The sequence below is a fragment of the Colossoma macropomum genome, unplaced genomic scaffold (assembly GCF_904425465.1).
Source record: "Colossoma macropomum unplaced genomic scaffold, Colossoma_macropomum, whole genome shotgun sequence".
NCBI classification, from domain to species: domain Eukaryota; kingdom Metazoa; phylum Chordata; class Actinopteri; order Characiformes; family Serrasalmidae; genus Colossoma; species Colossoma macropomum.
In genome coordinates, this window is record NW_023494805.1 from 43,090,404 (window position 1) to 43,099,172 (window position 8,769).

Consider the following 8,769-nt stretch of genomic DNA (forward strand, 5'->3'; position numbering starts at 1 on the left):
ACCGCTGTTTAGCTACAAGCTAATAATAGCTACGCGGAAGAGCGGGTGCTTATGGGAAGTGAAGTTTTTTAGACGAGGGTTGTACTACAAAATAAAAATACGACGTAAAAACGGCTCTGAAAGACAATCAAATCGCGAGTACAGTGTATAATCTGGAAGTGGGGCGAATTATAAATGAGTAGAAATATTTTAAAATTAAATTATAAAAGCGAAATTGATGAAACCTCTGTACTGTTGGGGCAGGCGCAGTAGCCATGTTGGTGAGGGAGTTTTATGAGCCAGCTTTAATTAGTTCATTTTAAATTAAAGGCTGTTATTCACACATGGTGCCGTTATTTGGCGTGAGTTGCCAAATACTGAGTAACTAAACACCTTTGCTTTGTTATGGACTCCCAAGATAAGATATAATAAGTGGGGAATCATAAAAAATATTTCTGTTTATTTTTTTACGTCCTGCCGTGTTTGATCTGGCTGGGTGACAGAACACATAAATCAGTTTACAGTAAATTAAAGCTTATAACAAACCAGAACACGGTGCATTGTTATCAGTCTTTGAGGTATTCATTTTAAAATAGTGCCTCCTTCACATTAATATTTAATATCCCAATCATTCACATCAACATTTAATTTAATGTTGAACTGTCTTCGTTTAGTAATGTAATACCGCTAGAGCGACTCATTAAGAGGAGGAGTGATGATGATGCCTCTGCCCGAGCACGTGGGTGATAGAGGAGATAAAGCGCGTGCACAGGGGCTGCGGCTTTCTTTCTGCAGGAGGATGTGAGCTCGTGAGGACGACACGACACAACACGACAGCAGGCTGCACGTGGGCCCAATTTAGCTTGATCCTCGTATAATTGAGTCCCTCAGTTCGCTGAGTCGTGTTTATTGCGCTTTATTGTGCGGCTGGGATGATTTAGCTTTCATGCACTAATAATGTGAAGGGCTGGAAAGGGTTAATGCGGCTAACGGAGACAAAAGGGAAGCTAATGGGCTACAATGCTTTACAGGTTGGCTTCCAGCTGAGGCACTGCCTCTTTTCTCTGACTATGCAGATGCCTTTGGGCGCAGCAGCCTCAGACCTGGAGGAGCAGCGAGCTGGTAAGAACATGGAGATGAATGTAGAGACCGTTTTGTAGTGAATCAGCAGGTGCATCCATCCAAACTGAGCTCAGCGTCCACGTGTGTCGCACTTCTGCCTCTCTGAGGCTCCTCACACAGCAGAAAGAGGTTATAGCCATTGCAGTGCTGTGTTTAAAGGAGAATTCCACCGATTTTCCAAAATTCTTACATACCGCAGTGTTTCACTGAGCGGTTTGGTGTGAAATGGTCCCAATTTATTTACAGTGGTGGTGATAGGAACCAGGGGTCGCCATGACTACAACACAAATATAGACGTTTTATGTACTATCCAGAACCACCAGTGAACCTACATGAGTCTTCTGAGTCTATATGGAATGTTGATGATGGAAAATAGTGGAAAATCTGAAATAATAAGTTTTCTTTGGGGACTATTTTGCCTCACAGCGCCCTGCATGTATCCCTCCACCATGAATGGAGTTTAAGTTCTCTAAACTATCATAAAACAGTGTCTCAGTCATCAGGCAGTGTTCTTTTGCATGATTAAAGGGTTCTTTATCATGAAAGGTTCTTCAGATTGAGGGAGAATGTGCTGTAGACGGTTCTGTGTGCAACCTTTTTTGAAAAGGGATCTTCTATTATATACAAGCTTGACTTGTAACAATAGAAGAACCCTTTTGGGTGCTATGCAGAACCTTCGCATTCTTCATCAATGCACAGAAGCGTTTTAATCATGCAGAAGTGTTCATGCTTCTATATAAAACCATTTTCTTTACTAAACTCTTAAAGAATCATCTTTTTAAGAGTCTAAGTTGCAAAGCCAGAGGTGTTTCCCCATTAAAGATCCTTGCTTAGGCCTAATCTGGTTCTGGGGAAACTGTCCTGTTAATTATTTACATTGCAAGTGTCCATTCAGCCCCAGGGTTATTCAGCTCTGGGGGTTTTGCTTTGTAGCTTCACCCTAGAAAAAGATCTGTAGTAACACTAAAAGAGCTTGTAGTGCTGTATAATATATCTATGATCTCCTCTGTTTTACTGTAATCTAATACACAATACTCTGTAGTAACTTCTCATGACTGTGGGTTTAATCAGAGGCTCTTATAGGAATCCTGTAGTTCTAGTGTAGCTCTTTCTCAGGAGGCCTGGTCTTCACTGCTGTCTGCATGTTGGATGGGTGTCTCTGCTGTTTTATCCTGAGATGATGAATTGTGCAGTCCGTGTTTCACCTGAGTCTGATGATTACGCTCTCACTGCACTGATCGGGGCTGTGTGTGAATGATACTGGGTCATACAGCAGGAGGTCACTTCAACATGTTTTCTTTCTGCTCTCTTTCAGAGCCGCCGCGGTCGACGGTCTAAAGGTGAGTCTCGCTGTCGTTAATCATTTCCTTTTCCCTGAAAGCGCATCTTGCTGATGAGTTGCATGTCTGTCCGCGTTTCACCTGAAAAACTAGTGATTATTTTCATGCTCTGAGAGACTGAGATGCATTTCTGAGCACATCTTTACTGTGACTTGTCAGCTAATCCTTCTGTTTTAATAACAGGAGACCACCTGGGACCACTCTGAGGTATGAACTGAAGACTTTTTATTTTTTTATTTATTTATTTATTTTTTTTTGGTCAGTGCCTTAGAGGTGGGCAATATGACTATTGTATCATTATTGCAATAAATTTTATCATGATACCCAGTATGCTCTCAACATATTGTGGGTAGTCAGTACTTAAAGGAGAAGTCCACCTATTTTTTCTGTTAATTCTGTTACAATATAAAACCAAGTGATTAAGTGGTTTGGTGTGAAATGGTTCAGATGTCTTTACAGTGGTGGTGATAGGAACCAGGGGTCGCCATGACTACAACACAGATATAGACGTTTTATTTACTATCCAGAACCACCAGTGAACCTACACGAGTCTTCTGAGTTTATATGGAATGTTGATGATGGAAAATAGTGGAAAATCTGAAATAATAAGTTTTCTTTGGGGACTATTTTGCCTCTGCATGTATCCCTCCACCATGAATAGGTTCAAATAGATGGAATAAGATGTTATGGGACAAAACTATCGTGAAAGTGTCTGACATCAGGCATTGGTAAGTTTCTCTAGAATAGAGCGTTTCTCACCAAACCACTCATCCACTTAATTATGCAGGAATTTTTAAAAATCTGCAGCGTTCCCCTTGAAAGAACCCAGAACAGCTGCACGTTTATTTAAGAGCGTACTTGGTACTGTTTAATTGCTGCAGTACAAAATGTGAATTATCGTTCCCAATTTTGTTGGCAGTTTTCATGTCTGAACATGATGTGCATCAAATGTCATGACGCTATTAGTGTTTTATTTATTTTGATGAATCACCCACCTCTGCCTTAGTTTCATTTGAATTGAACGGTGTACATGAATTAATTCTGGCATCAATACTGTTACGGTTTTTACTTCCTTAATTTGGTGTGTAAATCTTCTCCCTCTTTCTTTGTGATGTGGAAACGAATTTCTGTTCAGTTATTTTCTTGAGTAATTTCTTCATCAGTTTTAAAGCTCTGAAATTGAATGTAATGTATGTTTTAATGTGATTTGTTTTAACTTTAAATTACTCACTTATTTGCTTTTATTTGCTGTTTTGTTCCGTGTTCACCTTTATGACTGTAAAGCTCTAAGATGAAGTTGGCACAACTGGAAGCTGCTGCATGAATAAAGTTCTTGAATGCATTGTGATACTCTGTGTTGAGTCATTGCATATCAGTGTTCACTTCTAATTCCCTGAGGCTTCTTGACCAACAGCCCAGAGCTCAATCTGCAGGTGTGCTGTGATTTGGGATGTATTGGAAATATTAGTGTTCAATTGCAGTGCATCAAAGTTGCATCCCTGTTTACTACATTGCACCTTCCCTCAGTGCTGCTTGCGTATTATATAACATTTTTGCTCTGAATCACTTTAAAAAGGAACTCCACCAATTTTTCTAAAATTCTGCCTAATTAAGTGTATGAAGTGTAAAGTCACTCGGTGTGGCATGTCGCACCAAACCCCTCTGAGTGACTGATACTGGGCCTTAAACCACAGCAGCTCGGTGCCACCTTGAAGGCTTGGATGTGGTCTGAGCAGGTTGAGATGTTATGTATTTATGATTTTGGGTGACTGTTCACCTCTAGTGTTAGCAATTTTGGCCTCTCCAGTTCTAAACAAGAAGCAAAATTTCAAACATGTCTTGACTGAGTGCATTTGAGGTTAGTAAAATTCTGAAAATCTGACTTTCTGCCAGACTATTACTTTAAAACTGTCAAACGGGAAATGAGTAAGTTAAGCCATGATGAGTCTTGCTGGGTACGGCACATACAGAGCCTGCATGGCACGCGAGTCTGCGCACTTTTAAACTAGAACCTTCGATCTTTTGCTCTTGGTGTCTGCAAGCTGTTGCAGTCACTAGTGTGGACTTGGAGGAGGACTGCAGGGTTCAGAGTGCTGTTTATGACAGGAATGTTCTGTTTTTTTCCTAATTTCAGCATAAAATCACACAGTAATGCCCAAATAAGTTCCGCCCTTCAGCAGAAACAAGTTCAGGAATTAATAACCAAGTGCTTTCCTGAGAAGTTACAAGAAATCACAATTAATTTTACATAAAGGAGAACAATTTTTTTTTTCTCAAAAAAGTGTCTAATTCAGTGTGTGAGATGTGATTCAGAGTGGTTTGGTGTGAAATGGTTCAGATGTCTTTACAGTGGTGGTGATAGGAACCAGGGGTCGCCATGACTACAACACAGATATAGACATTTTATTTACTATCCAGAACCACCAGTGAACCTACACGAGTCTTCTGAGTTTATATGGAATGTTGATGGTGGAAAATCTGAAATAATAAGTTTTCTTTGGGGACTATTTGGCTTTAGAACACCCTTTATGTATCCCTCCACCATTATAATGAATGGATAAAAATACGTTTTAGACCAAAACTTTGTCAAAAAACTATCATAAAACAGCGTCTCAGTCATCAGGCAGTAAATTCATAACCATTTCATGTAGGAACTTTCTGTGAGGGAGCTTTTAGAGGTGGACGTCTGGTTCCTATCACCACCTCTGTGAACAATTCTGACTCTTTAAGTTTCTGTAGAACAGAGTGTTTCACACCAAACCACTCTGAATGATGAAAATTTTAAAAAATCAGTGGAGTTCTCCTTTGAACAACCACCACCATTTGTTATGTTCCAGTCAAAGTTCAAATACTCGATTTATACAATGAGCATCTAAAGTGTCCCATATGGAAAAACAATGTATTTCAAATGTGTTTATCAAATATATTTTTGAAATGTATGAAAATGGCCAAAATATATTTGTTAAATATATATTTTAAAATGCATTTATCTGTATGTGTTATTATGTGTTGAGTTGTGTGTAATGAAGGTTCCAGATGTAACTAAATGTACTGACTGTGATCTGCACTGTACTTTACATTAACCATGTACGTCTGCAGTCAGACTCTCACACACAATGTATTTCACATAAACAAGATATCAGATCATAACTGCATTTTCACAGAGGATCAATACCCACAACACTCGCTTCTGTCCTGATAAAGGATCATTTGATCAGATTTAAAATGAAGATACTGGAAATTCATTTCTAAAGGTATCAGACAGTGAAGAGCATCAGACAGGATTTGATAAACACATTTACATAGTTATTTTTCTCTATGCGTAATATTTATCCATACATTTTAAAATTAATGCTTTTGAAATATATTTGGTTAATATGGCAAAATATTCTGAAACATATTTCAGTGTTTGAAATGTATTTCAAATATATAAAAATGCTTGTCCATGTATTTTTTCCATATGGAACGGCCTTATTAATGCTCCCAGAAAGCTTCAGCTTATGCTAAAATGTTAAATTGGCGATTACTTTGTGATAAAACTGTGTTTTTATAGTTGTTTGTTGGAAATTATAGCTGAGTCCTCACAGAAGATGAGCTGCTCATAAAGCTCTGCTCATCACCTTCACACCCAGTTTGACTCATCAATTCTTGTTAACATGCCAAGAGCTGCTGTGTTCAAACAGGCTAATTTGAAGCAGCAAAGTCTATAAATCTCTGTATTAAACCTCTGATATGAGTGCTTGGACACAGAATGCCAGCTGAGGTCTGAAAACCTGGAGTCAGACGATGCTGTAGGCTGTGGATTTGCTTTAACAATAACACGTCGCCTTATATCTCAGTTATGACAATTTTCATTTTAACTCTGTAAAACTAGCCTGAGGCAGATCTTTATGGATGTTTCTCAATACAGAGAACACGAGGAATGGACTTGAGTACTTGGGTAGAACATTCTAGACCTTGCAAGCATGAATTCACAAGAAAAACAGACGGAGAACATAATGAAAGAGTTTCGGATGAGCCCGGCTGATTTCACCACACTGGAAAAAAAAATTATACTTATATTTCCAACTGAATAAAATAAATCAACAATGTCTGCTGCCTTTTAGCTGTAGTTGTGTTCATGTTAGATATATGAAAATTATCCCATTTAGCGAAATTTGTCTGGCCCACATTCTAGGCTGTGTTTTGGCCCAGTATATGGCTGAGTCTTCAGCCCTGACCTACACACTGTAAAGTGAGTAGATCTAATGGATGTGGCCCAAATCTGGCCCAACTACATTGTTGGTCCACCACATTCATGCTAGAATTGGCCCACAAATAAAGACACAAGGCAAAACCTTAGGAACCTGTACAACATCTGGCCGTATTTTGGCCCGCATGCCTAACATCTGCCCGGTAGTCAAGCGACACTGAAACAGGAAAACCAGAATCGGCCCGAAACTCTCTGCTATCCTGTCTAGAAAAGCAGCACAGAGCAGCATGACTGGGAACCAGCAAAACCAGCACATCGCTGCAGTGGGAACAAAACCTCGTATCTCCATTTTTGACAATTTTCAGTTTTTGACATAATTTGAAAGTGCCTGTTGCCCGATACATTGTATGTAAATTGCATGAACTGACCAAAAGAAACGGCCCAAAATGACTTGGAATAAGTCTGGTTCCATTGACTTACATTAAAAGTAAAGCATGTTTTTTCCTTCTCCTGCAAAGTTTCCATTTTGTCGATACGAGGTTTTGTTCTGACAACAGCGAAATGTTGTGTTTTGGATGCTGGTATGCTGGTCTACCAGCATGAACACTCTAGGGTGACCAGTTAAACCAGAAGCAGACCAGCACTAGACAAGCATAGACCAGCTTAGGCCACCATGAAACGCCTGCTGGTCTGTGCTGCTTTTTCAGCAGGATTGTTCTTGAGTTCCAACCCAAAAATAACATTATTAACCACCTTAAAATCTCAGGATTATTACATAATAAGGCTTATTATTCAGTAACTACAGGGACTTCAATGCAAACTGGCTGAGCTGTTCTTGGATTCTTTGGACCTGCCCGCAGGCCCTGGCCTGTTAAGGGCTTAAACCACAGTTCATTACGTTTTTTTTTTTTTTTCATAGCATGTATGTAGGACTAATATAATAACATATAATGCACTTATTTTAATTCATTAATTACATTTTATTTAACTAATTATATTTTTTATTTACTCTTATTTTATCTCATTTATTAATGCGCTATATTGTTGTAATGTTAATGGTTTATTGATTTGTTTATAGCTTTTGGTATGTTTTATCTTCTCAATCCCTGATTTCTGTACTGAGTGATATTAAAGGTTGATTGATTGATTGATTGATTGATTGATTGAATTGGAAAGCTAATATATCTGCAGTTGTGTTTGTATTGATAATCACAATCACTGTGCACTTCCAGTGTTTGTGAATGAAACTGCTCCAACACATAAATATGAAACAGCCTGTAATAATTTACCAAATACACCCTGTCAACAGAGTTAGCGAATTCACCACTTAAACACACAGACATGCTAACTGGCTGAAGGTTTTCTCACATCATGATGCAAACAGAGCCCTGTGAGAGTGAAGGGAAGACATTCAGAGCTAGTCTACTTACAGGTGGTCATTACTTAATGAACCTACAGCCCAACACACAAATACCACATGCATATGCAAATGTTTGGGCTCCCTGGTCAAAATCCATGTTTGGTTGATATTTATGCAGTAATGTTCACACGGTGTGACGCTCAGCTGCTGCGTTTGAATGAAAAATAAGAAAGTGATGAAAATGGAGATGCAATCAGGGTTTTGTTTTGGACAGTGAGGCTGTATAAACGCCAGCGGCTGGGTGTGGATCCGTATCTGGGGAAATTCCACACTCAGTAAAGCAGAACGATGTTCTGAAAGATTGGAGAGATAACAGTCTGGAGTTTAAAGCGTGTCGATATAAAGTTAATCGAGTTTAAAGACGATGTGGAACGAACACAGCTCAGTTATTTTTAACACACAGCGTCACCTTCGTTCATGCTGGCCTTCTTCTCTGGAAGTCACTTCAAGGTTTTCATCCAGTGACAAGGCAAAATAAAACCAAAACAAAAAGCAAAGTTTAATCTCGACTTTCTACAACCTTATAAACAACTGAATATTGTACATTTCAGTAGTTATTTATTTAAATAAGCTAACACGATGTGACATAGACCTCTGAAGTTGTGCGTCAGACTGTATTTGGTGTCATGCCCATATTAGGAATTCCAGCTCTAAGCAGGTTTGTTCTATGGGAAAAATGAATTGTGTTTTTGAAAATCGCTGCCATCACATCCTGT

The 8,769-nt window shown here is 38.9% G+C and overlaps 1 long non-coding RNA gene across 1 annotated transcript; it reads left to right on the top strand.

The window, feature by feature from the left end:
- Positions 1–776: 776 nt before the first annotated feature.
- Positions 777–3,789, top strand: LOC118826627. Its single transcript, XR_005008765.1, has 4 exons — positions 777–1,101; positions 2,417–2,441; positions 2,625–2,648; positions 3,726–3,789. It is a non-coding gene; the product is annotated as an uncharacterized LOC118826627 (long non-coding RNA).
- Positions 3,790–8,769: the final 4,980 nt, after the last annotated feature.